This window comes from Zalophus californianus, chromosome 5 (assembly GCF_009762305.2).
Source record: "Zalophus californianus isolate mZalCal1 chromosome 5, mZalCal1.pri.v2, whole genome shotgun sequence".
In the NCBI taxonomy this organism is placed as follows: Eukaryota; Metazoa; Chordata; class Mammalia; order Carnivora; family Otariidae; genus Zalophus; species Zalophus californianus.
Genome location: NC_045599.1, coordinates 67,379,177 through 67,406,340, shown reverse-complemented (window position 1 = coordinate 67,406,340; position 27,164 = coordinate 67,379,177). Strand labels below are relative to the sequence as shown.

The following is a 27,164-nucleotide window of genomic DNA, read 5'->3' as shown; positions in this document are numbered from 1 at the left end:
AATAATACCTTGCTTAAATATTTAATGCAGTTAAAATATTTTACAATCTTCTAAGAATAAAATTGCAGTACAAACAAAGGTATAGGTAGTTTCCAAGTATTTAGTGGTCCATAACTGACCTGAAAAATAAAATTGTTTTTATTAAGAAACTGATTTAATTCCTAATCTCTTTGAGTGTGCAATTATACTTTTAGAAATAAAATATATTGTTTTACTTACATGATGATAAAAGTTATTCTACAAATATGAAAATTTCATGAAGAACCTAAAAATTGTAATGTTTTAAATGGCCCTGTTCAAAAAGCTAAGCTAAAACTAATAGGGCACCTCTTTGAGGTATTTTAGTTTTCAAATAACAAAAGACTCCTCTATGTCTACCATCATTTCTGGGCACTGTAAACATTGCTTGTATTAATGCAAATGCTAGTTCAATTGGTGACATTTCAAACAAGGAAGCAGAGGCTGTACTTTGGAGCTGAACGTGTACATAATTGGAAAAGGTGGTGATGAACTAAACCATATTTACAAAAGCATTGGAAATAATGGCTCATGAGTCCTGTAGAATTTTCCCCCCTTTAAAACAATCATACACTATACCCTTTTGGTTCATTTCTTGGCATCTTATTCATGCTGTAAATCTCCCTGCTGGATAGGAAATCTAGTCCCCATCACCGCCATTTTTCAAATTAAGTTTATCTCTCTTGTTGGGTGCATGGATGATATAAAATCTAAGGATTTTTCAATTTGTTTCATAATTTCTTTTTAAGATTTTATTTATTTATTTGAGAGAGAGAATGAGATAGAGCATGAGAGGGGGTAGGGTCAGAGGGAGAAGCAGACTCCCTGGTGAGCAGGGAGCCCGATGCGGGACTCGATCCCAGAAGCCGGGGATCATGACCTGAGCCGAAGGCAGTTGCTTAACCAACTGAGCCACCCAGGCGCCCTGTTTCATAATTTTTTGAAATCAGAATTTCAACCAGGGGCAATCAAAATGACAAACTCCTAAACGTTATGTCATGGTAGGAGAGGATGTGCATGAGAATGTGTATGCATGTGTGTGTGCATGCGCATGCACGCATGCATGTGTGTCTGGTTTATCATTGCAGTGATGACAAAAACTGGGGACTAGAGACTGGTAAATATGCTCTCTCTGGAGAAGAAATGCAAATTTAAAATGAGGTGGACTTTCCCTCTACTACATATTTATTTACCAAAGTCATAGAAAACCCAAACTCATTTCAGGCTTCTTGAAAAGTAAACCAAAAAATGATTAAGCATCTCTGATAAAAGTGTGCATATATGGCTGGAATGCTGAATATCACAGATAAAAAAAAAAAAAAGCAACTTCCTACACTTTCAAAAAAAAAACCTCAAAAACAAAAAAACCTATTCTGACCAAAAATTATTTCCAGGCAATCTAGTGAATAAAGTGTGAATATATTAACCTGAAGCTTTTCTGAAGTTTTCCTGAAAGTTGCACACCAAAAGTTTCCATCTTATGCCTTACTAGAGGCATGAATTCTCCATCTATAAATCTTAGACATACACTGTCCAAGAAGACACCAGCATAAAGCACAATGGAGTAGTGGCTCCTTGAGTCCTATGAAAATCCTACATGTAGCCTTTGGATGGTCTTTGTATTATGTAAGGTTAATAGAATGAATATCACCCTCTCTGTGCTGGCATAAACTAATAATTTCCTTATATAGTAAAATTAGATGTCAGCTCATTATTGCCTCATCGAAAAGAGCACTAATTCGGAGCACTCGGGTGGCTCAGTTGGTTAAGCGTCTCACTTCGGCTCAGGTCATGAACTCAGGGTCCTGGATGGAGCCCTGGGTAGAGCTCCCTGCTCAGAGGGGAGTCTGCTTCTCCCTTTCCCTCTGCCCCTCTCCCTACTTGGGCTCATGCTCTTTCTTTCTCAAATAAATAAAATCTTTAAAAAAACACACACACTAATTCTGATGAATTACTTTGATGGATATGGCTGTAGTAGGAGCAGTAGGGCATGGATTCTTTAGCTTTATCCGGGTGGTGTAAGGATTAAAGTATTTTTCTAGTCATGTTTTTAGACACCCATTTTTATAGCATCCTGAGATTTCCAGACTACTCAAGATGTGATGGTTTACTGATCCTGAATCCAATGAAAAAAAAAGTTTACACATTCTAAAGGAAATAGGTTTCAAATGACTATGTGAGGTGCAGTTTCCATTGGAATGATTTCTCTTATTTTTGAGCTTTAACCATTCCCATTGCTGTAGTACCTCCCAAAAGTAAGCATGGTTTATAGTCTTCACACTGCCTTTTAGCACATTAATATATTCTTCTGAATCTCACAATGGTAGAACCTGAAGGGCAGGAATTCTGGCTCTTTTCTTTCTTTCTTTTTTGTATCCCCAGCACCCAAGAATGTGCTCCACAGAATCAGTTTGAATGAATTCATGGAGATACCTAAATTAGATGCTTTGCTGTACAGTTATATTTGATTTCCTAACTGTAAAATTACTATCATAAAGTAAAAAACATAATCCTCCTGCTTTTAAAAAAATGTACAACCACTTCATTCCATGGCAAAATGTCTCCTGATATAGAGTTCTTCCGTGACAACCTTACTACCCTGCATAATCATTTGTGAAAAAACACTGGCCTCTACTTTCATATCATCTCCCCACCTCACATATATGATTCTATATGAATTTAAAAACTTCTCAATCCCAAGATTTAGACCTACTAGCCTTAGATTGCACAAACCGATTCCATATGGTTTTGTAATAACATCGATACTATAGCGCTCAACATCTTATGCCATGCTTTTTCATGAACACCTGTGTTTTGGAGAAAGTGACCAGTCTGTCACCATGCAGGCCTCCTAATGTCAGCTCACTTCTCTGTTGACACCTTTCTGGCCCACCAGAGATTGTGGAGGGAGGGATACTGTGAAAAGACTATTTAAGTCTTCTTAAAGGACTAGAGGAGTCCTTTTGATGAACTTCAATGAACTTTGACTTCAAATTTTGAGTTTTTGAGTTATTTACCTCCTGAGCTTAAAATCTCCAATTTTCATATTTTTGCACCTCTGAATAATTGCTCCTTCTTTGTGGAATGTTCTTCCTGCCCCCTCTAGGACAGCAACTCAGTCTTCTGGGACTATATCCAATGTGATCTCCTCTGTGAAGTGTTTCCCAAGTTTGTCATTAAAACATGTGCTTGTGATTAATTTTTCTTACATACCTTCTTGGTCAAACTTTAAGGCCTGTGTCTTAGTCATCTACATGTCTATATAACATTGAAGAGAGTGTCTGAGTAGTACATAGTAGATATTCAGCAAACATTATGTTGAATGTAAATAATGAGTGAAACCACCTCTCAGAGATTTCAATTCCTTCTCCCTGGAAGGGAATGTAGAATTAAGCCATGAAAAAGGAAGTCACCTGAAATTTTATTATTATTATTATTAAAGAAACTACTCTTTAAGGAAGGATGAAAGAAAGAAAAATTACTCCTTGGGCCTTATGTGGAGAGGCACATCTTTGTCCTTGCAAATTGGGTGAAAATCAAATACATTATTATTCAGGCTATTTTAATTCTCATGATCCTGGGCTATTTTATTATAATTATCTGCTTGGACTAGTAATAAAGAAGAGAAAAACATATACAAGGTGAAGGCATCTGTCTTGGCAAAACCAAATTCCAACAATTCCAAGGTCTTCACTGTTTCCTTGATGATTATATATCTGAGGTTGTCAACATTAGAATAGATTTTAAGCTCCTGGTCATTTTCTCAAGCAAATAGGATGAAACCAAAGGATCAAATAATGTTTTCAATTTATAATGTCTCACTACAAATTTTTGATTTTTTAATAAATGAATTATTAAAGCTGCAAATGATAGTGGCTTCCTTTGAAGAATTATTTAAAGCTCTGTTTAAGTACTTAAAAGATAATAAAGAATAAGAAAATTCTTCTGTGACTGGTTAAAGGGCAATTGGTATGTATGCTATTGATGAGGGTGGGGAAAAAAAAATATCTGCCAGGTGACTTCAATTCAGCTGAATTATATGACTCATATTTGCTGAGTAGAAGAACCAAAAAGTAGCCCAGCTAAGGAGATTTAGCATGAAAGTTGGAGACCCCTGGGTCAGAAACCCTACAAGCAAGAATAAGTGTTTTTGGTTTTTGTTTTTTGTTTTTCTGAAAAGAATCGATACCTTATATACAGCTGACTAAGTTGGCTTCTCTGTCAGCTAGGGCATGTCCTTTAGTCTCCCTGAGATTCAGTGCCCTCGTTTCAAATGAGACCATTGTAACATCTTTTGTAAATGATGAGGACGGGCAGACCTGGGTTAACAGTCCTTTCTGAACTCACCTGGAGAGGGGAAAGCTAAGAGAGAGAGGACTGCTGGGAACTGCACTGAAGAAGAAACATTTGAATGGGAGGCTGAGTGTTGGAGTATATTCCAATTATGACCCAGCTATGGGATGACTTGGTTTTGATAAGTAAATAGCTCTTCGTGTCTGATTCCTCACTGATGAAATGAGATTTCCAGGGTGTATAAAACAACTGAAACTGATAAGTAAGAGCACAGTCATAAAAATTGTTTGCGGGTCACATAAGCTAAACTGACTCACACTGACATGGATTGCTAAAGAGACGTCGTGGAATCTTCACACATAGTGTTGCTTCTAGTCTACCCTCCTTCCCGTTTTCAGGGGAGATTGCAAGAGAGACGTTTATAAAGACTGGGTGCCTGAGATGAGTCCTGAATGGTGTGGGGTGCTCCTGGCATCAGGACATAATGCTCCTGGCACCATGTCATGCATGGCAATCTGATGAGTGAGTCAAGGGGCAGTAATGATGAGTTCCAGACCTTTGTGACAATGTTCACAAGTGATGCCCAGTTTCAAATGGGATCATTTTTCCTCTGTTCAGATACTCTGCATCAGAAATGAGTCTGCTCGTGAATTCTTAGAAGAAAATCAAAGAGGATGCAGCAGCGTCTTCCTTCCCTGGTGAGTTATGGCCAGCAACCTCCCTTACACATATACTGCACTGTACATGGAATGGGGGGCGGGGGGACGCACCTTGGAATTCCCAGAGACTGAAAGTTTTCTGAAGGCTCTTCAGCTGGGCTCTCAGAATCAAGAATGAAAATGTTAGACACAGAGAGTGGGTCTGAAAATGGGAATCCTCAATATGGGAGAGTATTAGTTAACTTGGAAAAGGTGGTGAATTTCTTTTTCCCTCATTACAACCTGAATGTTATTCAGGCATTAAGAGAATCAGTCTAATTATTTCCCATTTTAGCCCTTGGCCTTTCTATTTCATTAATAGATGTTAGTTATTTCTTTAGACAACCCAATAGCACAGATGCCTATTAGTCCCAACGTTTGAATAAAGGAAACTGAGGCAGAGCAAGGTTAAGGAATTAGTTCTCATCTGGCTAGAATTCTTAACTATATTAAATGCCTTACTCTGTTTCACCTCTTTCCATATACAGCATAGATTTTAATACCCCATTGATTAACTAGTTTGATCCTGCTACCCACTAACTCTCTTCTTCCACTTCCCCAATGGGAGATAGACTTCAGTTCAGAGATAAGATGTTATTTATTTATTTTTAGAAGTCAGTAATTCAGTGACCATTCTGGCATTCTCAAAATTTTTTCCTTGTCCTCCAGAATATCTACTCAGCTAGAGGGGCCAGTATCTTAAGAGACCATGAGTCTCTGTCAGTAAAAGGGAGTTGCTTCCCCATCCCACTCAGACTTCGCAGAAATACTTTGTCAAGAATCTGGATTTCATAAAAACCTCTAGATTTCCTTTCTCAAACTTCAAGTTTAATTATAATATTTTTAAGAGCTGCAAGACACAATTTCCCTTAATTTAAATCTTTTTCTAGTAGCATTTAGGTTTGTATTTCAATGAAAGCCTGTACATGTTAAATATATATATATATATATATATATATATATATATATATATACATTGCTTAGAAAATTAGTCTTGTTATGTTTCCAAGTATTCAGGACTTGTAAATTTAAAACAAAACAAAACATATTTTGATTTACTTAGGCAAACTAGCCTCAAAAGAGAAAAAAACACTAGTTTAACTTCTAATTTAAACTTGAAAAGTTTTATACTGGGGAATTTTTTTCCACTTTCCTAACTCATGTCTCACAATCTACTTTAATTTTCTGAATATTTACATTTCCTCTGAAATAATCTTATCAAGTCACTCCTGTCCTTTATTGTTTTTCAAACTCAAAGTTAATGTGTATTACTCACAAAGTGTTGGGGGAAAAGGCTATTTTAAAGAAAACGATGCAAATTAGTAATTTTTTGGAAATGATTCAAATAAAGAGGTGGCATCCACTTGGCGAATGGCCTGTGGCTAGCAATCCCAACTGGAACTTCCTGCCCTCTTGAGGCTTTGAGTTTCCCATCTGTTCAGGGAGTCAGTCTCCAGCTCCCCAGCAGCTTTGTGATTTTTACTGTATCATTGACTACAGCCTTTCTGTAACATTTACATTGCTATATTCACTGCACTAATGTTCACTTAATTTTTGTCCTTAATTTACTTAAAAAATTTTTTTAACTTAACTGAATGTATCTTAAAAGGAAGTTTTCTGTCCCTGCTGTAAATAGATGGACAAAATTAATTTAATGAAAACCATACAGTGTTATTAAATTCTAGCTCCACAGAGTTGTCTGCTGAAGACTGAGCCTGAGGCTTGCTTTCTATTTTTTAAAAAGCAAGAGAAAAGTGTTAGAGAGTTCTTTGTCAGCACCAGCTTGAGACTTTCTTCCTGATATAATTAGAAGTCTCAAAAACCCTGAAATGATCCAGACTTTCTTACTGTGTTATCGCATAGCGATATGCCTCCTAAAATTATCTTGTACACACCAATGGTGTGGACATGTCCCTCAACCTGGGAAACACGGGGTTGAATGTTGTCCAAGACCTCTGCTAGCTATAACTTTATTTTACAGCAAACCAGTCATTTCAGTTTACAGACACGCAAAAGACACAGAGGTACATTTCTCTTCCGGTGCTTCAGAAAGCTGATACACAAACATCTTGTAGAAAGAGTTGACTCTTCTTTCTACTCTGTAACTCTGGCCAACTTGTTCAAACATGAAAAGGTAATGAGAAAGTGTGAATAAGAGCAGGAATTAGGATTCAGCTGGCCAATCCAATTTGATTGTTGCAAAAGACCTTTATCTAACAATCAAATGGAAAAATGTCCTTATGGTGGTTGAAACTTTTTTTGGCAGAGCTGAAAGTCAAATTCTGGGATCAGTTTGACAAAGTAGCTGTATTTTGGTAAAAGAATTGATGCAGTTTGGGTAATATTGCCAAACTTAATTGTTTTTAACTTCTAACTGCCCAGTGACCATTTGTATGATGAAAATAAATGTTTTAAAAACTGAAATGAATAGCCATTTCTGTTTATAATTTTGTGTTTGTTTTTTGCAACAGTCTTGTACAATTAGACAGAGTGAAACCTTAGTTCGAGGACTTTCTTTTCTCCTTTGTAGAGTGCTGCTAGAGTTACACAAATGACCAAAGCTTAGAATCATTTTGTTGTCCAGCACTATGTAAAATGAATAATTAAAGCTGACTCACATAGAAAGTGGTAATGGAATATTAGTGGGAAAATTCATTGTTATTTTTTGACTTCTACTGCCAACATAAAATACCATAATGGCAATTGAGATATCGTTATTTTTCAATAATCCATTTTACTTGGCGGGGACTCCACGGCGTTCCATCCTTCTGCCTGGAACCTACAGGTAGTACTTGTTATAAGATTAAAGTTGGTGCTAGTCATTTCAGACATTCACTGCTGAGTGGGAGGTAGGTGGCTCATCCTCACCAAAAGTAGCCTCAAAAAATCTCCATGGCACCTGCCACTGTGAGCTACAATTTCCAGTTAGTGCAAGCTTCTACTGCTCCTTTATGTCTTACCTACTTAATTTCTGCTTCACTTTGCTTAGGAAACAACACAGAAAACAAAAGGCCAGGCTCACAAGTTGCAAGATAAATTACCCACAGTATCTGCAAAACCAAACCCTGGGTTGGAATCTTGAAATTCAGTGGCTTGGTGTCTTGGAGAGCAGTGGCCTGGGAACTAGGAGACCTGAGTTCTGGGTCAGCCCTGCCACTAACTATGTGACATTGAGCAACTCTGTTGTCTTCACTGATTTTCAGTGTCTCGTTCTCTAAAAGAAAGGGTGAGAAGAGATCTGTATAGCCATTTCTTGCCTTCACATCCTATGATTGTATCTGCTTCTTTTAGTGTTACGGTGATTTCTAGCATCAGAAATAATGTTCAATTATCTGAGACTTTAAAGTTAAACAACCCAGCCTGACATAAGATTTTAAAAAGAATAGGCAGCATAAACTCTCATCAACAAGTCATGCACTTTATTAAGCAATTAATAATAGACCCACAATTAGACAGATACCGTGTTTCTGGTTTGTGGGTTAACTCATTGGCTCTGCTATGTATTGACCTTCCGAAAGCCAGAGAATGATAGATAGGGGCCTAACCATTAAGTAGTTGATCTTCAAACATACCTGCATTAATATTTTATCGATTGCATTTCATTTTAATTGTAGTGTGGTTAAAATTCCAATGAGATAAATATTTTCCTTTATGTGAGAACCCCAGAGAACAGTAGCTTTGAAACATTTGTCATAAAATAAACACAGACTATTATCTAACAATTATGCATAAAAATGTCTGTGAGTGACTAGATTAATATAGGCCTTCACGTAAAACCAGTGATCTACAATGAGCTTCACAGGAAGAGCATGTTTTCACAGACCACAGAATATTCCCAAGCTAGAGAGCTAGCTGAGAAAATGCACCCAAAATATTACTCACTTAAAGTCTTTCCTTTCCTACAACAGCTCCATCCTACAGCCTAAAGCTAAAAACCAAAGACTACATTTTCCAAATATTTGTCAAAACCAAGGGAATTAAAAAAAAACAAAAACAAAAAACAAACAAACAAAAGGGAATTGTGGTTATTTATTTTAAATTTGAGCCCAAAAGTGATAATCCCACCGTTTTTAACTCTGATATTCATCTCTTTTCCCCGAGCAGTAGTCTGATCTCAAGAAAAGTAGCAGGTAATAGTAATTTCAGTCAGCCAACATCTACTTGTTAAAATGCAGCTATTCTAAATAAATAAGTGGTAAGCTTTGGTAGGAGTCTGGCTCAACTTGTTATTAAAGGTACTTCAGAGAAGGGATCTCCATTTTGGTGGAGTTCCCTCCTTCTGATCCTTCATTCAGCAAACTCTTGTTTTGGGCACATACTAATCTTCTCATGCACACTACTTATCACACTGTATTTTTCCAATGGAATCAAATGTAAAACATCTAGTGACTGAATCTTGGAACCATATCCCAGGGGCCATGTGTCAACCCATTCCTACAAAGAGAAAAGAAAAGGAAGTCTGAAGCTAGAAACCTTGAGACAGTACTCTATGCTCTGCTCTCACTTGCCTGAATTAGGTGCTTTTCCACACCTGATTCTCTGCAGTGAGAGGCGGCAGCATAGCAAAGAGGGAGAACACTGCCTCTGTGGCCAAATTTGCTTTGGAATCCTCGCTTCCCCACCTACTAGATGGGGAACTCGGCAAGTTTTTAAAACCTCTTTAAGCCTAAGTTTCTTCTCTAAATTGGAAATAACGATATCCTACTTGAAGTTGCTGCAGGGATAAAATGAGATAATGTGAGTAAAGCTCTTAGTACCAAGTCTGCAAATGATAAGCACCCTGGAATGTGTAGCTTCCATTTAATCTTGTCATTAGCAGAGCATAGAGATGACAGATGAACTAAGACTTATTAAGTCCCGAGAACTCCTTGGGCAAAGAGAGGCTCTAGAAATTACCCTCCCCACGTTTCTCCCCACCCCCACCTCACCCACGGTTCTTTATAAATTTGAGAGCTAATTCTCTGGCTTGTGTACCATCTTTCCCCTTTATCTCCTCTTTCTAATTCCTCATGATTAGTTTTAGAAATATCACTGCATATCAGCAAAACCATCAGCAGACAAAAAGAAAAACAGTAAAAATTCAAATCATTACCTAAAAGTTATTTATTAGTAGATATTTCCAAGTGGTAGAAGTAATGATGAATTTTATCCTCTTGACTTGTGCTTTATATTTTCCAAACTTCTTCATTGACACAGATTACTTTTATAAGGACAACAAAAAATGTATTTAAAAGTGTGTATGTGCATGAATGTGTGTGTGTGTGTGTGTGTGTGTGTGTGTGTGTGTGTGTGTGTAGCTGGGGAAGTCACTTATTAAGCTCAGTGAAGATGTGGTTATATGGGATTGTCTGAAATAATTGGAGGATGCATGAGTACTAAAAGAAAATTATTTTAGTAAAATGCTTGGGACTTAGAGTTAGAAGACATTGGTTTAAATCTTAGTATAATGATCTCGTAGCTGTATCACTTTGGTTACTTAGCCTTTCTAAGCCTCATCTCTCTCATCCATTAAATGGGGTGGTAATACCATTCTCCAGCAATTTCTTGAATGTTGAGTTTGCATGTGAAAAAAGTATGATATATGGTACAGAGCTTAGATCTGTTAGTTGACTTATAACCTGAAGAGTATCTAAATGCTTTAAAAAAAATTAACTACAAAACTTAGACAAAAACTCTTGCATGAATTAAAATTATTTAAAATTATTCCATGCATTTGTATGTTTCACCCATACCTGAAGTATACATAGTAAAAACTAAACTTAATATTTTTCCTCATAGTCCCTTCCCAAAGTAGCTCCTTTTCTTAGATTTATTAGTACCGTTGATGAGAAGACTTGCTTTATAGTTCTCCAAGCTAATAACATCAATTCATTCCAACTTCTGATTTTGCAATATTCAATCTCTTCCTTATTCCAATTGAGGTTTCCTCTGAAATACTGGTTTGATTCTATTGTTTCTCTCCTTCAGGGCTTCCCCACCTCAGCACTATTGACATTTTGGGCTGGGTTGTTCTGTTAGAAGGGTCTGTTTTGTGCACTGTGGGATGTTTAGCACCATCCCTGACCTCTATTTTATGACAACCAAAAATGCCCCCAGACATTACCAAATATCCCATGGGAGGCAAAATCTTGCCGAGCTGAGAACCACTGCTTTGCTTTGCACATGTCCCATAACAAGAGCAATCTTGAGTCAGAGCACAGGTCCGTGTAACACTAATAATGGTAATAGCAACTTTTACAAAGATTTACCCCAAATTTAGCATTGGCAGCTGAGATTGAAATGAATTTCCATGTAACTTTCAAAGAGTTACATAGGAGAATGCAGAATACGTTGCATTCCTATCTCTGATATTCTCTGAATAAAACAGTGCTTTGCATTTGCCTTGTTTGGAGGTGTTATGCATTATCAAGTGAAATGGTCTCCCTTATCACTGACTCTCACTCTGAAAGTAACCATTTAAAAAAAAAATGCCTTCATTTGTTTATATTATTTTGTTGTTACTTGCATTCAATAGGTTTTTTTTTACATATCTCCTTGCTTATTTACATTAGAACACATTCATTGCAGTGTAGAAGAAAATGTAATCTGTATCTGATACTGTTTGTAATTCACACCAACATACTCACTAGTGTGTTCATTAAATGTTAAATAATCAAGTATTATGTATTTTTATAATGTATAAATCCTTAATAGATTATTATATAGATGTTTAAGAGTGTTTTGATGATGTTTAGGGGAATTAGTTGGGGCTTTTGCTTGTATGAAGAATGCATTATTATTTTTCCCATTTAAAATAATAAAATATTTGCTCTTTCCCACATGTTTTCAGAAGTAGATTAGATTCAGATATTTAGGAATGCCTGCAGTCATATTACTTAAGCATTTACTATGTGCTGGCCTATTATTTGAGCATTTACCATGTACAAGGCAAATGTACAGCACTGTCTTATTCAGGGGGTATCAGAGATATGAATGCAACATATTCTGAATTCTGTATAACTTGCTGAAAGCTACATGGAAATCCATTTCAATCTGAGCTTCAAACTAAGCATTACTAGATGGGAAAGAAAGGTAGAAGACTTCATTTTAATTTTTTTAGAAACTACATAAGCAATTCTGGTTCTTAATCTTGAGATTTAAAAAAAAAAAAAAGGTAGCTGTTCTCATTGTAAGGATAGGGCATTCCATTCCCTCACTTTCTATTTACTCCTCCAGGCTTCTGCTCCATCGTTTCATTAAAACTCTACTAGCCATATTCATCAACAGCCTTTTGTGGTAAACCCAGTGGGTTTCAGTCCTTATCCTATGTGACTTCTTGACTTTTTTTTAAACACTGTTGACCATTTAGTTTTGTAACATACTGTATTTTCTAATGTACATTGCAAAGCTAGATTTCTTGCTTGATCTGCAGACCCTATGTTTAACGGTACACTGGGCATCACAACTTAGAAGTCTTACAGACACACCTATAATTCAATTATGCAAAACTGAATTCATCACATCTCCTTCAACCAAAATCTGCTTTTCCTCCTGTGTCTCCAATTTTTAATAAATGGCATCATGATTACCTCCATTTCTTGAGCCAGAATTAAGGCATGATCCATGGCTTTTCCCTTTCCTTTATCTCTATGAACCAGTCAGTCATCAAATCCTGTCGATTTTATCCCTTCAGTAGCTCTTAAGCCCATCATATTTCCTCCCTATTGCTATCATCTTAGTTCTGAATCTTACAGTCTTCTGACTATTTTATGCAGTTATTTCCTAATTGGCCACCCAGGTGGTCAACTAAGTATTAACATAAACTGCTGGGCGCGACTGGGTGGCTCAGTCCATTAAGCGTCTGCCTTCGGCTCAGGGCATGATCTCAGGGTCCTGGGATTAAGCCCTGCTGGCGGGCTCCCTGCTCAGCGGGGAGCTGCTTCTCCCTCTCCATCTGCCCTTCCTCCTGCTTGCTCTCTCTCTCTCTCTCTCTCTCATTTTCTCTCTCAAATAAATAAATGAAATCTTTAAAAAAATTTAAAAATAAACTGATTATTTTTCTCAATTGACCAAATACATATGATAACATAGATAAAAGGAAACACCTGACATAGTTGTCAGACCATGCATAATATGGGACTGGTACAGTCTTCTTCCCCAGGAAGAAGTCTTCTTCTTCTTGAGAAGGCAGTGAGAGTACCAGTAAAGAGTTTCAGGTGGGTCATGGTGAGTTCCTCAGTTTGATTATCAGGAGTCATACAGGAATGCCAAAGACTGAGGTAACGACAAGAACCAGGGATCAGTGACTTTTTAAACCAGTAACTGACAGACGGAAACTAGGAAGCAGCAGTGGAGAGATTTGTAGGATTCTGCAGAATATCCCATTTCTTATCCAGGTCATTTTTAATGGACCAGGTGCATACTTGCTGGTTCTTGTACAATGACATATGAAAAGATGTCATGTAGCACCTTTCTTGAGGTACATGGTCTCTAGCCCTTTCCATATACACAGGAGTTATGCAGCCAGCACCTTCCACTGTATGTAATAGTAGGAGATTATTGGATTGAGCCATAAATCAATTGCCAGTAGATGGGAATAACTGAGCCACTTATTTGGGGAAAAGGTAAAATTTAGGAGTAATTGTATGTCTTGTATCTCCGCTAATTCAGCTTCGTTTTAGGATCTCTTAAAGCAAAGAACTTTGCCTTATCCCATATCTAACTCTCTCTGTCTGCATTAACTATATCTGCTTAGGTTACTTGAGGCATCCCCACAGGATAATTTTGCTTATTTTGAAACAGGATTCTGTATAGTTTATTCTTGCCACTTGCCATTATGTTAGAAAAAGTGTTGACATGATATCTTGGTCTTTGGATAGGACAGTAAACACCTGTAAAAATAATTAGTTACAGATAAATAATGTGCTTAGCAAAGGATGTCATTTTAGGTAAAGTAAATACATTGAACATGGATATTCTAAAATGCTCTCAACTTTCCTCAGACATACATTAAAATAGTTTTTTGTTTTCTAATCAACATCAATCTCTTGCAAATAATTCTCATACTCTGGGTTAAAAAACCACTTTCTCTTTTGTATTTTGCAGAAATTTTAGTGAAAGTAGATGAAATTTTTATTGTCCATGTATTATAGGTCTATATAAGTAAAAATTTGAGATTATCATATTCCTTGGATAGTTGATGAATAAAAGCAATGTACAAAGTAGAATTTGAAGATTGCATTGATTTTTCCAATCTTAAGTAACTTAATGCATCAGGAAAGATAAACATGAAGATTTACAATATCTGTTTAGCTCTTTATTTTGAATTGCTAAATAGTTTTATTTCTTTGTTCTCTCTGTAGCCCCTAATTGATTTTGTGGGTTCCACTGTCCTCAGAGGTAACTCTGAATTCTGTCTTTCAAAAGATGAAGAGTTATGGAACAGATTATATGAAATGCTGTATAGTTAAGATTAATTAATGATTATAGTAGACATTAATTAATAAATCCATTCTAATTATAATTACTTATAATAGTGAATTAGAAAATGATTTTATGTTAATGGATCAATGAGAGAAAAAGAAGGGTCTTTAAGTTTGCAGGAGAGTGGATATGTGGTGAAAGCGGAGAGAATTTGTTAATGATATCATCTAAATTGTTTGTCCATAGACATTTTTTCACATATCTCTAAGACAAGATTTTTTTCTGGTGAGGTTTCCTATGTGCAAACACTTCAGTGCTGACAAACTCTTTCAATATTTCCTTCAGATTACATGGGAAAACCTCACAAGGGGCAACTTATTAGCCCTACCTAATGATCTGGTTTTCTGTGAACTAAAAAAAGTGTGTATGCATAAATAAGGTGTTTGTGTCAGGACCTAAAACATGAAGGTCCCAAACTGATCAATATGTACCTGACTGATAATGCTATCAATTTCTAGTGTTCTGTTGTTCCCAGTAAACAATACTCAAATATTTGTCATACTTTTATAGTTTGCAAAGTGATTTCACATACATTATCACATTGAGCCCTAAAGAAAATCCAATGAAATGAGTAAAATGGGTTTTTGCCAATGTATAAAGATTAAAAAAAAAATAGATATTTAGAATGTGGCCGTAAAGTATCATGGCCACTTTAAATCTCCCTTCAGGTAAGGAATGCAGGAAGAGTAGAAGTTGACTAAGCCTTCTAGAGCAAAGAAAGCAGCTTTTTCGATTATCTCTATACCAAAAGACTCTTTGGATTTTTCTAGCAAGAGTCCCCAGGTCTAGGAGCCTAAGTACAGGATTTCCCCTCTGTGTATCAGCTTCCAGACAGCTTGTTTTGGACCCTTCCCAAAAAGTCTTAAGGGAAAGAAGGTGTATTCATTTCACTAGATTATATGGAACATCAGATATCAGGTAGGGAGCAGGCAGTGGTAGGACCTCTTAAAAACCTTTGGTTCTTTTTATTTTTGTTATTTTTTTGTTGTTATTTTTTAAATTATTTTTTCTTAAGAACCTTTTGAATTCCTTTCTTACTGAATTGGTCCTGGTTAAAACTGAAATCCAGTACTAAAAGGTAACAAAAGAAAACAATCTCACAGACACTGTATCTGAAGAGCTCTTTTTTTTTTTTTTTTTTTCTGAAGAGCTCTTTTAATGCCTAAGCACAGTCAAGAAATAGTGTGGGGACTTGCCTAAAGCAATTGCATTTTCAGGGTTAAGACAAAGTCTTGGTCACTGACCCACATTAACAATAGCAGAAAAAAAAATCAGTGGCTAAGTAATGAAGTGACAGAAAAAGAAGGAAGAGCAGAGGAAAGAAGACATGAAAAAGAAAACCAGGAGATATGAACAAAGTACAAAGTTGAACTTCTCTTATTTTTTTCCATTTTGAAAAAATATCCAGAAAAATATTTAACCGTAGCTATTGTACACAGATTTAAAATTCAGGAATTAGCTATAGTAACGTAAGTTATAAGTTTAAATCCAAGATCAATGACATGTTTTTCATTTTGCAAATCTTAATTTGGAAATCCAATTATGAGACATGAGGATTGACCCTGGCAAGAAGATGGACATTTTTAAAAACTAAAATGTACCTAAGTCCCTAAACAGAAATGTTTTCTTTAACATATTTTTAGTATTATATCTCTAAAATCAGAATAATGCATTGTAGTGGTACAAGATGGGAAAATGTTTCCATTTCAGGTAATGTAAAACACATGTATTTCTGCACTCAGAAATCCATTCTACTTGCTGGAGAGATTTCGGTTTCAATTTCATTGACATATGTTTGAGAAACCCAAAGTTTAAAACATGTTCTTTTAGTAAAATGTCAATTTGCACATATATTCAATTTGCTTCCAGTTTTTCCATATGTTTTTTGACTTTCAGTTTGGTCCCTGAGGTTCTTAAAAATTACGTAGGCTATTTTTCCTCTGTCCCTGAGATGGGCACTGATCAAACTCGTTATGCATCTAAAAATTTAGTTGTAAGTAAATAAGCATAACATTCACTATAATAAAAATAGAACAATAAAAATAGTAACCTGCAGTTATCTCAGTCCTTTTTTCTATAGGAGGCACTTTGGTAGGTAACTCAGTCATCCTCCATTCCACAATAGAGTTGAAATATGGTGATTTTGCACCTTATTGTGGATTTTAATAAATTTTTGCTGAATTGAATTGAAATTGATCAGCTCACATAGGCTATCTAGCTGAGACAAATATCTTCTGGTAATTTCTGTTGTTTTACTAACAATATCCCCCAATTTAACTCCCTACTCCATTTTTACCACACACACTGTAGTAAAGAAAAGGAAGAGGAAATCTTTGGAGATGCTGTGGCAAAACGCACAATTGTAAAATCGAAATGCTTTCTAGATGGATCCTATTTGCTCTAGAAGAAAGTATATTTCAGTTTACCTCTACCTCAAACACTTGTCTGGTAGTATTCCGACATTAGTTTGATAGCTCCTAGGTCACACGGTTTCTAACACTGCTGGAGGTAGAAACTAAAACTTGTGATGCTTTCCTCAGTCAGAATTGCATTGATTTTTAACAGGAGACTGTGGAAAATGGTTTTGGACTAAACCAGGGATCATAAACATCAGGGAGGGGATGAACAGGGCCATCTCAATCTTCAGATTCTTCATGGTCAACTATACGGGGTCCCAATCACCTGGATAATTCTGAAACCTGTTGTCTGAATTTTGTTGTTGTTGTTAATGGCAAGCATCCATTCTGATTGGTTGCTATATTCATTCTAATCAGTCCATTTATTTTTAACAACTCTATTGAGGTAAAATTGACATATAACAAACTGCTCGTATTTAATTGTATAATTTTTAAAGTTTTTCCATTTGTATATGTCTGTGAAACCATCACCACAGTCAAGACAGTGGGCATATATCCATCACCCCCAAAAGTTTCCTCATACCTCTTTGTAATTCCTGCCTCCTGATCATTCCCTCAGATAACTACTGGTGTGCTTTCTGTCCCTATACATTAATTTGAATTTCCTAAACTATTATATAATTTGTACTCTTTTTTTTTGGTCTAGCTTCTTGCAGCATATTTATGATGCAATTCTTCCATATTGTAAAATGTTTCAAAAGTTCATTTTTTATATTGTTGAGTAGTATTCCATTGATTTCATATACTACAGTTTATCCAGTCACCTCTTGAAGGACTATTGTCTAAATGTTTAGGGTTATTAGGGCCATGTTGGATTGGGCTTTAGATGGATGTGCAATTATAATTGCATTCTGCTTGCTTTTCTAAGCCTAGTTAGCAGTCCATCATAATGTAACTCATATAAAAAACATTTCTGTGACAAAACATCAACATCTCAGGATTGGTAAACTATTACAGTTTTTTTTCCTTTAATTTAGGGTAGGTCTGTATACCAAAGCAGTTGGTCATCTCAGTCAGTCAACCTTGAGTAATCAATTTAGGAAAAATAGCTGATCTGAGAGCCTTGAGGTTACATATAGCTTTCTATTGAGTTTCGCTGACTCTTTCCTTACTTGCTCTTTTGTCTCTGTTTGTTTGAGGAAATTATCTAAAGCTTAAGCATTGCTAACTCTTTTAAAAGTGAAAATTACACCTTCTATCTATAACTAAGTCAAGAATAAAAGGTATATTTAATTAGGGGGAAAACCTCAATCTTTTTATAATTTTAAGAGGTATTTTTAAAACTAAGAATAAAATTTCCTTTTGAAATTTGAAAAATCTGTTGATGTTAATCTTTTAATTGGTTGAAGGGCAGAGGACCAAGATGGGGCAGATTTCTAATTTCATTGATTGGCACTATAGGAAAATGCTCATAATTTTGCAGGTATACCATTATTAATGCCCAATCCTGTAGTCCTTTTTCATGCAGAACTCCCACTGGGAGTACCACATGAGAAAGAAATGTAGGATGAGGCCCGATTATTATAATTCACAAGACTAATTATGACTTTGAGTTTTCCTGGATAAGCTAATTCTTTTTGCACCCTGGGATCAGTAAGCACGAAAGTAGTCTCACAAGGATTTCACTGCATTTAACATTACATATATTTATAAATAAATCCAAAGACCTTAAATAGCCCTTCAATTCTCCGCTGTTTTCTTTGTGTTGTGTTTTTTAAATGATAAAAAAAAATTAAATAAGACAATGCCACAGGTGTAGTTTCACGAAAAAAATAAGAATAACAAAATAAGCTATACATCAATCATGCATTTTTTGGCATTGACTCACTTGTTTTACATAGACTGTTTATTTTTATTGGCATCACTGGTGAATAAGACTAAACAGGGACATGGGAAAGCAAGGATTAAAGAGAACCTGAAAGAAAGGAGAACCTCAGACAAATAAGAGTTGGAAGGAAAAGAGGGAAGGAGAAGTGCTGTTGTAAGATAAAAGAAGACTGGCACGAGGGGCTCTGCTTAATTTTCATTTGTGTTTGTGGAGAGCTTTGTGAGTGACATAAAATGATTCGATATTCTTGAATGATTTGAAATCTGTTCTTGATTTTTTGGTGTGACAAATCTCACAAACACTGATTCCAGAGTTTTCTATGATGCCACTGTCAACAAATCCCTCCAACAGCCTTTTTTATTCAGTCACCCATTGTACATTTATCTGAGAGGGAGTTTCTTTGTGTACGAGTAATTTCCATGTTGTGAGGTTTCTTGTCTTCAGTTACCTCCAGTTTTATGCTTTAGTCTGAAAACTCACATACCATTCAAAAAGGAAAACTCAAAGCAATATAGACTGTCGTGCCTTTTACAAAGAATTAGAGCTGTGTGCTCCTACCAATATAGCAATATATTATATAAGGTCAATACTCCTTTTCACATGCCTCTAATACAGATGCATTTTATGAGGTAGAACAGCAAACACTGAATCACTCTAGTAGAGATACACAAAACAAGTAATTATCTCTAGTTGCAGAAAAATAATTATGCAGTTGTGTGATGAAAACCAGTTTTTAACTGGGAGGAGAAATTCTACCAAAAAAGCACGTGGAAAAGCTAAATGTTGTGTTCTGGAAAATAAGCCATTCTGTAAAACTTCCTAATGCAGCTATATCATCCAGACGAGGTACCATACTTTTTTTTTTCAATAGCACACTGCACACTGGATGTAATGCAGGATGCTCGTATACACACATAATTACTGCTATTTTCTGTTGGCTTTTCTGTCAAAGTAACCATTTTCTCTATTATCAATTCATCTAATATTTTAGGAAGAATACCCTTTATTGTCACTTAATGCTTACCAGGTAGTCCTTGATTATGATTCAATAGACACCTAGGATCACTAGCAGTTCTTATTTGGAGTCAGGTATTTACTATCATAAATTTTACTGCATGTTCTCTGTGTCCAAGATATATAAAATAGCATTTGGTATCAGAAAAAAAAAAAAGCTAATGGGGCTTTATTTGTAATGCAGCATATTTTTCTTTACATTATACAGGACACCAATGAAATGTGTCTATTTCTACAGAAGGTATTTATCTCAAAGATCTAAGTGAGTTCCCTCTGCTATGACATATACCTAGCCCCATTGAAGCCAGGAGGATTTTGTTTCCTTACTGTTAAGCATGGCTGTTCTGGGCCCTTTAACTAAATCCACTACCATGAATGAACTTAGAGCAGAAACAGCAAGTACAGCTACATTTGGGCTTATATCAGCATTTCCATTTAACACATTTTAAAACTACATTTAAGTAATGTGGAGGTTATGACATGAAGTGACAAAACCCAAGCGTGTGAGCTGGATGAAACTATCTTTAGCCAGGCTTCCTGGGCCAATGTAGCAAAGTATATGGGCTAAAGAAAGAGGCTCGGCTTTGCCTCTGCATTTTCAGGAGTGTGAAGGCTCTTTTTAAAGTCTTAATATTAAACATATCTTATCTATACACCATAATGGCATCTGTGGCCAGCAAACAAGCCCGTGAAGCTTGAGGAACTTTCCATCCTAATCCTTTTGATTGCTTCTTGCTGCTCCCCTCCCGCCGCCCCCCTCCCCCCGCCCCCCCCGCCCCTCCCCCCCCGCTCCACCCCCACCCCCACCCCCCCCCACCCCACCCCCCGTTGCACGTTGGACTCCATACCACTACAGAATGAAAAGAACAAGCAAACAAGACTTCTTTGGGGGCAATTTCTGTTGTTGGTTTTAAGTGAAATGTAACTTTTCTGAGCAAAGCCTTGAAATGGTTTGATAATTTGGGGCTGGAAAAGAAGTGGTCAAGATAGAACCTTTAAAAAATCCATGTCATGATATGATGACCGCTACAAACAAATGACTAATATATCTGCATTTAGCTTATCTGTATACATCTATCTGTATATTCTTATAAAATATAGAAGCCTTGATGCAGGTACCTCGGGCTCTATATTCGTTTCAACTTAGTTATTATTACTGATATCTTTGGGACACTTACTAGTAAATCTGTCTTTGTCTCCTCATTTCCAGATTCGTTCCAGAGCTTGGATAGGAAATACATATGTTGGTGTGATAGATGACATTGCCTTTAATAATAAATTATTATATGCCATATTCTAAATGTTTTAGTAGACTAGTATTTTCCATCAACAATTTTAATGATGTAGCAAAATCAAATATAAATTCTCAAATTGTATATATTGGGGTTTTTAATAGATACTAAACATCACTAAATATTTTTCTGTTTTACAAGTTATTTTATCTTAAAAGAGGTAAAGTTTTCTTTTAAAACTTGGCAAAGTAAGTATTTGTTGCTAATCTCATCACTTGTTTTGCCTTAAAGCATATTAATGATTATTCTGGTTATTTTAATATTAGTAAGTGCTCTTTTAAAAAAGTAGATCTGCTCATTTGGGGTAGTGGGCTTTACACAGAATGTGAAGATTAGTGTGATTAAGTACTCTGAATTCTTAAATAATCATTTTAACCACTTCTAACAAATTTAAGTTGAATGCTTTTAAAAGTTCTTCTAAAGCCATCGTAGGTTTTATTTTGTAAAATCTGCTTCAAAAATTAGTCTACCACTGTGAATGAATTGCTTTTAATAGAGAGATTGGGGGGCAAGGGAAAGGGAGATTTAGGAGGAGAAAAATGTCAAGTGAATCAATATGGTTAATTAAATTAAATGTGGATTTATAAAACTCATATTCATAGATTTACACAATATATTCACAGTGACATTTAAAACATGTTTTGAAAATCCCTAAATAAAGTCCCATGTACCTGAAGATATTTTCCATCTTTAAGAAAAAAAAACATAATAGAATCATATAACTTTACTGCCATCTACTATACATTTCAATAGTTTTTTAACAGAAAAACTGGGACAGTTTTAACATGTAGAAGTTTTAAAGGAAATTATATTCATTTTTGCTACTTTCTGAGTTGTTTATGCTTAACCCAATAGATAATCTTGACTACTAATGCAACACAAGTAGTTTTTCTTGTTTTAAATTCACATCCAGTTCATTTTGATGTTAACCCATTATGTTTACCTATTTGGTGTTAACCTACTAAGCTCACTATGCTATTTTTCCACTGGATGACTAAATTGTTAAACTTAACAGGTCAGATATTCCTAAAAATGAAAGTTAATTTTTACAAAATGTGAAATACAATGTGGAGGAAAGGAACTGGTTTTGGGGTTTCGGAAATTGTTTTTTAAAAATTCAGGTAATATAAAGATAAAAGTGGTACCTTAAACCTACTTGTAGAATTAACATCTATGAATGCTAAAATTGACAACAGGGTCATTAACATGGCACAACACCTAACATAAGAAATTTGGAGAGAATATTCAGGTTCAGACAGTACTTAATGGTGTGATTTGTACGTAAATAAATTTAACTTAAGAAAACTAATAATAGTCTTTAGGTAGTAATTCTCAATTGTGATTACTTCCTTTCCTCCCAAAAGTCTGTTAGTCTTGGTGGGTTTCGCCCCTAATCCTGTGTATTTCATATTAGTAAAATAATTTTAATGCCAGATTTCATGAAGAGTATAGTATGTTTCTTTCACAAAAATTCAGTCATAGCCCAAGCTATTTTAACAAATGACAATTTTTTTCCCTGTAAAAAAGGTTCCAAGATAAAGATTTTGCATTGCAGAAAAAAATGGAGGAAAATTGAGAGAATACTCTATTTCCTTTAGTAGCTTGCTATTGATGATGAAAAACAAGGAAACAAATGTAATTGATAAAACAAACCCCAAAGGAAGTTTCAAGTATCTCAAATAGGAGAATATTTTTAGTTGTAAATAGCTCAATTTTATTTCTAGAACCTAAAATATGTGTCCCTGCCCCCCCCACCCAATCTCGCTTCCAATTTCAATACTTCAGCCTTATCAAAGTAAACAAGCTATTGTTAGAATAGAAAACCCCGCTAGGTTTGAGGGCTGTTTCCACTTCCCTCTCTTCCTAGCATAATCCTGTGCCAATAGCTTTTGGAAAAGGGAAGAAAGAAAGGTCTGCTACTGTGCTGTGTGGAAGCAAAGGGGCAGAGGGGCATCACTTCAATCTCTTGGCTCTGGTCCTTTCTCAATCTCTCTCTCTCTCTCTCCCCCCCCCGCCCTCCCTCCCTCCCTCCCTGGCACTCTCCCTCCCTCTCCCTCTCTCTCATCTCCGGAGAAAAGAGATGCTCTTCATTCACAAAACAAAACAAGAAAATCTCTATAATTATTTTTGGCTCAGCTCCATTGAAATGCATTCTCCTGGAAGCATCTCTGTTTTAGATTAAAACAATGCTTAGAATATTCATTCTCTCCTCTTTCTTTCTCACTCACTACTCCTGCATGCCACCCCCAAACCACCACCGCTCTTCCCCATCCCACCCCATTTTTCTCTTGCTTTCTTATTTCCCAGGCTTGGTTTCTTTTGCACTCTGTCACTGCCTTTGGTTGTATTTTTTCTCAACCATATCAAACTTAAGGCCTCAGAGGTTGTTAACATCGATGCCTACAAGTGCAACTCAAGGTCTCCATGCTCAGTGTCAGCTGTTCAAGACTCATAACCTTTTCCAACCAGGAAATTTTCCCCAATCCTGTGTTACTAAACATACTGTATGATTGTTGATTTGTGATCTGATGCTTCAAAGTGAAAAATCAATGACTTCTAGCCTTATCCTTTTCGGTAAAATTGGGAATAGAATTTACTTTCTCTTTCTTCCAGCCCTCTTCAATACCCAGTCCTCAAAAGATGGATAAAATCTTCGTTGTCCTTAGTAGGTGGTAGTTATTGAGTTCTAGGGGTAAGGCGTGGAAAATTATTATTTTAAAAATCAATGTCCATCATTTAGTCACTGACAAAATTTAGCTCATGAAATCAGAATATATCTATTAAAAATTTTTTTCTATCAACAACTTTATCTTTGATTTTGTTTTCCTTAAGGGCAAAAACTTCTACCATTTTTCTTTTTGTTAAGGGAAAAAAAATTAAAGCAAATGGAATATACAATTCCTGCTAGTGTGTACATATTAGTAAAAGTTATCTGTGCTGTGGGGTTCTCTTCCCTAAACAGTGGGTTCATTTGCACTAACTACTAGAAAGCAAGACTTGTATTTATAATGATGTATTTTGTGGAATTCCAATTTCTTACACCTTTCAGTTCTTGGTGACTGTAGACAAAAGTTGCTGATAAACCTTTCATTGACAGAGGTAGATCTGATACCTACTTTCATTAGCATTAATGTATTTTTCTATTTCTCACTTTCTAATTGGAATAATTAATTTGAGCTCATTTCAAATTCTTGGTTGTTAGCAAAGGCATCTAACCTTAGTACCTATCACCCATGGAATGTATATCCTGTTTAAGGGGTTCATTCTTGCTCCTTTGAACAATGAATGTTTTGTGTGGATACTGTAATCACATATAAGTAAGAACTAGTCTTGCTGCACTATCTTGACAAACAAAACAAAATCCTGACAGTTGCCCAGATGTGAAATGTCTCTGGGATTTCCTATGTGCCCAGTAACACTAAAGTAATCTTGTAAGCATGTATTTAAAAGAGTTTGGGAATCTATTTCTGAGCCCTCACAAGAACCCTGATTCCTGAACTCTATTTGGTTTACCAAATAGAGAGAAAGGAAAGGGGAGGGGGGTGAGGGAAAACTACAGACACTGCCATTAATTATACTGTAAACATTTAATAAATATCTTCTTTCTATCCTTGCCCTTTTCAAAAGGAAAGGTGGTAATTTACATGTGCTATGCCTTTTTCTTCTCATTGTTTTATTTCTTTTCTTCCTGGCTTTCTTTAACTTCTGTAGAAAAGAGGTGGACGTGTTTGAGAAGATAGAAATGTTTACCTAGTACATGTTTTTTTTTTTTTCATATAAAAAAACAGCCTAGACACTTTATACTTTGTCTTTGAAGCTTTGTTAAACCACTAGTTCTGGAAGCTGCATTTTAATTACAAAATATTGTAAAGGGAATACAGTAGGAATACACAACTCTTGATTCTCAGCCAAATGAGAGGAAGTTTAATAGCAATGTATGGTTGCAGGAATGGTTATGTTTGGGATCCATATGCATGTTCAACTCACACATTCAGCCAGTGCAATAAAGCAGGGAAAAAACAGCTGATACACAAAAGGGACCGTCTAGACAGTACCCCATCAGTCTGGCTAAATTTGGTGCTGGCATTCCCAGTGGGATTGTAATATAATTGTTCTGGTGTCTGCGTTCATTCCCCCTGTCAAACACCATTCCAAATATATATCCTTCTCCCCCCAACCCTTTTCCTTCCATAAATGTGAAGCCCAAACTGTGCCATGCTAGAGAGGGTGTTAGATGGCCCAACACCAAGAAAATGTTATAATTTAGCAAAATCACATTGTTCAATTCCTTTAAAAAAAAATTCCTGTTACTTCCTACTCCAAAGAGAATTAATTCCAGTCAAATTTTGATAATTTAAATTAGAACATGGAAAAATTTACATGCAAATACAAATTACCTTGAAATACTGAGCACTTTAGGTGAAAGTAAATAGGCCTTTTTACCCCTCTATATTTATTAACCTTTGTTAGAAAATTTAACAGAAATCAGAGATGTGAAAGTGTAATGATGGACATGGATCATAAATTCTAATGAAGAAAAGGCTAATGAAAAAAATGTTAAGCAAAAGCGCTGAAAAAATGCAAATTGTGTATTTTTCCTTTCTTAGGTTTGAAAGTCATAATATTTTTTTCTCTCTAACGATCTTTTGAAAGTTGAATTTCTCTTAATTTCTTTATGAATGATTTCTTTCTTTTATTCTGTTTTTTTGGCTTTTTAAAGGAGAAACCAGAAATATTGATTCATTGACTTGTGGCAACTATCGATATTTTCTAAATATTCTGGTTTGAGACATCATGAAAATGAAAATCATTACAGAATAAAATAAACTAAAGGGCCTATCACTAAAATGAATAATGCATATATTATTGACAATAATGCTTATGATCTAAAAACTTCCACACCATTGAAATTTAAGTGGTCAGATTTTTTTTTAAAGAAAAATGCAGATTTTTTGATTGCCATATAAAATAATAAGCAGATACACTTACTTTATTTTCTGTTCCCAAGTGTCCCCTTTGGACATTGTTTAGATATTAAAATTGACCAGGAAATGTATTTTTTAATCTTTTATTTTTAACTCCAAGAAAAATTATTTTGAGAAAGAGGCTGAGCTGTTTTGTTTTGTTTTATTGATTATGGGTCTATATTTGTACTTCCTATTTTGGAGATTAGTAATTCTTTCTCAGATGCTATAAACAGAATTTGTCTCTTAGCAGTTTTGAGATGCTTGGTAGACTAGGATCCCAAGTGTGTGAAGAAAGTCCACACCCTCATCGAGGACCACTCAAACTAGAGCAAATTCAAAGAAAATACTTCAGGCACTAGATCCTGGCTTTATCCAACTTTAGAAGGCTGAAGAGACAAGTACACCAACCAAGACAGGGATAACAAGAAATGGCTGTTCCAGGAAGAAGCAAGACACAGGGTCTCAACTCGCACAAAGACAGAGCACAATTGCACAGAAAATCACCACCAAAGCAATCAGGAAATATTCAGATACATTTACAGATGTCTTAAAATTCTGTCATAAAAATTAAAGATTAAAGATTATAGATGTCTTAAAATTCTCACGTGGAAAAATAAGATTAAAGAGATTGTATCCTTCCGTTTTTAAAAATAGTGATTTCATATTTTTTCCTTCTTTGTATGAAATTTTTCTTCCAACTTTGCACATGGGTATGAGAAACACATCATTTAAAATAATAATATTTGAAGAGTGGCTGCCTGAAGATGGGTGGGTTGCTTGTGATTTTTTATTCACTTTTTTTTTTTTACCTTATGTACTGGCGGAAAGTGAAAGAAAGGCATGTCTGTAGGCCTCTCTGAGATGAAACAGTGTAGCAAAATCTGAGTTTTATACTTGATTTGCAAACTATTGAATAATATCCTATGAGACCTCTTAGGTCTTAACTGGATTAAAATGAATATATTTGTGCTCTGGCTCTTTTCAGCTAACTAATGTGCATGTGAATTGATAGTGTGCGAGGTAGCGGGTGAGAGCAAGTGTATGTGACACTGGGAGAGGATGCGGGCTCCGGGCTGAGGGTGACTGTGAAGGAGCGTGCAGGACGGTGTGGGCTGCCTCCAAAGAGTGAGAGAAACGAAACTCAGCAGGCCTTGGGGTCTGGTGCATTTTGTCGG

The 27,164-nt window shown here is 35.7% G+C and overlaps 1 long non-coding RNA gene across 3 annotated transcripts in view; it reads left to right on the top strand.

Annotated features, from left to right (window-relative positions):
• Positions 1–26,495, top strand: part of LOC113929418 — a 62,878-nt gene extending 36,383 nt beyond the window's left edge. For all 3 annotated transcript variants that reach the window (XR_003522186.2, XR_003522185.2, XR_003522187.2), the window contains exons 7-8: positions 4,930–5,009; positions 26,240–26,495. This is a non-coding gene — a long non-coding RNA (uncharacterized LOC113929418). The remainder of the gene's footprint in view (positions 1–4,929; positions 5,010–26,239) is intronic.
• Positions 26,496–27,164: the final 669 nt, after the last annotated feature.